Raw genomic sequence first — 3947 nt, forward strand, 5'->3', positions numbered from 1 at the left:
CCCACATGCCAGAACCCAGCTCATCAGGACCACACCTGGAACCCATGTGACCGGGCCTAGCATACCAGGTCCCTGCGCACCTGGAATCAGACCTTCAGGGACCTCTGCACACCCAGCCCCTGTGCAGCTGGACCCATGCTGGAGTCACATATCAGAAGAAGTATGCACATGCCCCCACCAACCCTGAGGACCTGCAGCGGACCATTGAGGAACCAGATCTGAGGGGGAAAGGAATACAACTCAGAGCAGAGACACAGGCATGAGACTCAAGGAAGACCCAACCTCTGGGGTAAGGAGTCCTGAACCATTGGACTGCTAGGGGCTTCAACTTCTTGGATCTCAAACAGGTTGTCCAGGGCCAGGTTATCATTCAAAATTGAAGGTGAAACCAGAAAATTCACAGTAAAAAAAAAGCTAAGGGAGTTTATTTCCACCAAGCCAGTAATGCAAGACATGCTAAAAGAACTGCTGTAAAAAGATGAAATAGAATGGGAAGAAGGAGCACAGTCATAAAGAATAAAAATGGCAAAAAAACAAGTACCTATCAATAATAACCTTAAACCTAAATGGATTAAGTGCTCCAATAAAAAGACAGGGTAGCTGAATGGATAAGAAAACATGACCCATATATATGATGTCTACAAGAGACCAACCTCAGAAAAAAGGACTCACACAGACTGAAAGTGAAGGGTTGGAAAAATATTTTCATGCAAAAAAAAAAATGTGGTTGCAATACTTATATCTGACAAAATAGACCTCAATGTGAAGGCCATAAAAAGAGATAAGGGACTGATGCGGCCGGGGCAGGAGCTGAGTTGGAGCCAGAGTCCCAGAGATGTGGAAACATGGAGGCCTGAGCCTCTGCCACTCTCTTGTCCCTGAGCTGGAAGCAGCCCTGCTGGCTGAGACAGGTTGTCTTGTGGAAATGAAGGTTTAAGGACAAGTTGTCTACCAGATTAGAAGATCGGATCAAACAGCAGCAGAATTGGTGATCTTCCTAAAAATGAGTACTTAAAAAAGTTATCAGGCACAGAATCTGTCTCTGAGAATGACCCGTTCTGGAATCAGCTTCTCTCATTTTCTTTCCCTGCACCAACCAGCAGTACTGATTTAACCTCTTGGAGGAGGCAACTATTTCAGTCTGCAGGTCTTTAGTTGAAAACAATCCTCGAACAGGAAACCTTGATGCATTGATTAAGGTCTTCCTTTCTAGAACCAAAGAACTAAAACTTTCAGCAGAATGTCGGAATCACATCTTCATTTGGCAGACAGACAATGCTTTGTTTATTATTTGTTTTTTGCTGAAAGTGTTCCTCTGTGAGATGTCAGAAGAGGAATGACAACTTCATTTTACTTATGAAGAAAAATCTGGCAGTTACAGTTCTGACTCAGAAGATCTTTTGGAAGAATTAGTCTGCTGTTTGTTGCAGTTAATCACTGATATTCCACTCATAGACCTTACATATGAAATATCAGTGGAAGCTTTATCAACAATGGTTGTTTTCCTTTCCTGTCAACTATATCACAAGGAAGTTTTGCGACAGAGCATTAGTCACAAGTATTTGATGCGTGGTCGATGTCTTCCATACACCAGAAAACTTGTGAAAACTTTATTGTATAACTTCATCAGACAAGAAAAGCCACCTCCTCCAGGTGCCCATGTTTTCCCTCAGCAGTCAGATGGGGGAGGACTGCTGTATGGACTTGCATCAGGCGTAGCAACTGGACTCTGGACTGTCTTCACCCTGGGTGGTGTGGGAAGCAAAGCGGCCAACACGGCGGCACTTTCTTCCCCTCTGGCCAACCAGAGTCTCCTGCTCCTGCTGGTGCTGGCCAACCTGACAGATGCTGCAGAAGGCCCACACCCCTACAGACAGGCCATCATATCCTTCCAGAACACACAAGATAACAGTCCTTTCCCCTCATCAATTCCACATGCTTTCCAGATTAATTTTAACAGTTTGTACACGACTCTCTGTGAGCAGCAGACATCTGATCAGGCAACTCTCCTATTGTATACATTGCTTCATCATAATAGTAATATTAGAATGTACATGTTGGCTTGCACAGATATGGAAAATCTTGTTTTACCAATTCTTGAGATTCTGTGTCATGTTGAAGAAAGAAACTCACACCACGTGTATATGGCACTTATGATATTGTTGATCCTTACAGAAGATGATGGCTTCAATGGGTCCATTCACGAAGTGATATTAAAAAATATTACTTGGTATTCAGTACAGGTTTTAACAGAAATTTCACTGGGGAGTCTCCTAATACTGGTTGTAATATGAACCATTCAGTACAACATGACAAGGACAGGAGACAAGTACCTTCACACAAATTGTTTGGCAGCTTTAGCAAATATGTCAGCCCAGTTCTGTTCTCTCCATCAGTATGCTGCCCAGAAAATCATCAGTTTGTTTTCCTTGCTGTCTAAAAAACAACAAAGTTCTGGAACAAGCTACACAGTCCTTGAGAGGTTCGGTAAGTTCCAATGATGTTCCTCTACCAGATTATGCACAAGACCTAAATGTCATCGAGGAAGTGATTCGAATGATGTTAGAGGTCATCAATTCCTGCCTGGCAACTTCTCTTCACCACAACCCAAACCTGGTATATGCACTGCTTTACAAACGAGATCTCTTTGAGCAATTCCGAACTCATCCTTCATTTTAGGATATAATGCAAAATATTGATCTGGTGACCACCTTCTTCAGCTCCAGGTTGCTACAGGCTGGAGCTGAGATCTCGGTGGAATGGGTCCTGGAAATCATCAAGCAAGGAATTGTTGCTCTTTCCAAAGACAGGCTGAAGAAGTTTCAGGAATTGAAATTCAAGTATGGGGAAGAGGAGCAGCCCGAGGAGTTCTTCATCCCCTATTTCTGGTCCCTGGTGTACAACTCTGTCCCCAGCCTGTACTGGAGCCCGCAGGACATCCAGCTGCTCACGATGGACTCCGACTGAGGGCAGCCCTGCCCTCCCTGCCACAAAGCACCTTCTCGTTTTTTCTTTCTGGCGAACAGACCAGGGAGATGGCTTGGTGTCTTCTGTTAGGATCAGGAAACAGGCAAGTTTCCCTTGCACACTCGGATGTGGAGCATTGGTGACAGTTGTTAGTAGATCACTCAGCTTCGATTATAGTACAAAAGCGGGGGGAGGGGCAAAACAATAGTAAATATCCAACCTGCTGTCCATGAAAAAAAAAGATAAGGAAGGCCACTTCATAATACTAAAGGGAGTAATTAAACAAGAAGATATAACTCTGGTAAACATATATTCACCAAATACAGGAGCACACAAATACATAAAAAAACTTCTGTAAGGTATCAAGGAAGGGATCAACAGCAATACAATCATAGCAGTGGACTTTAATACCTCATTGACACCACTGGATAAATCCCCTAGACAAAAAATCAGCAAAGAATCAGCAATCCTAAACAACCCACTAGATCTGATAGAATTAATTTTTTAAAAAATGTATTTTATTGGTTTTTTTTTACAGAGAGGAAGGGAGAGGGATAGAGAGCTAGAAACATCGATGAGAGAGAAACATCAATCAACTGCCTCCTGCACACTGCCAACTGGAGATGTGCCCACAACCAAGGTACATGCCCTTGAGTGGAATTGAACCCGGGACCCTTCAGTCTGCAGGCCAATGCTCTAAACACTGAGCCAAACCGGTCAGGGCCAATAGAATTAATTGACGTCTTCAGAACATTTCACCCCAAAGCTACAGAATACACATTCTTCTCAAATTTACATGGGACATTTTCAAAGACAGACCACATGGTAGGACACAGGCTAAGTCTCTACAAATTCAAGAAGGTAGAAATCATCTTTTCAGATCACAATGGCATAAAATTAGAAATCCACTACAATAAAAACAATCAAACACATGGAGGCTAAATAGCATGCTATTAAACAATGAACGGGTAATCAAATAG

General features: G+C 43.0%; 1 pseudogene; it reads left to right on the plus strand.

Moving 5' to 3' along the window:
• Nucleotides 1-259: 259 nt before the first annotated feature.
• On the plus strand, nt 260-3041 carry LOC102774684 (annotated as a pseudogene).
• Nucleotides 3042-3947: the final 906 nt, after the last annotated feature.

The sequence above is a fragment of the Myotis davidii genome, unplaced genomic scaffold, assembly GCF_000327345.1.
Source record: "Myotis davidii unplaced genomic scaffold, ASM32734v1 scaffold1381, whole genome shotgun sequence".
Lineage (NCBI taxonomy): Eukaryota > Metazoa > Chordata > Mammalia > Chiroptera > Vespertilionidae > Myotis > Myotis davidii.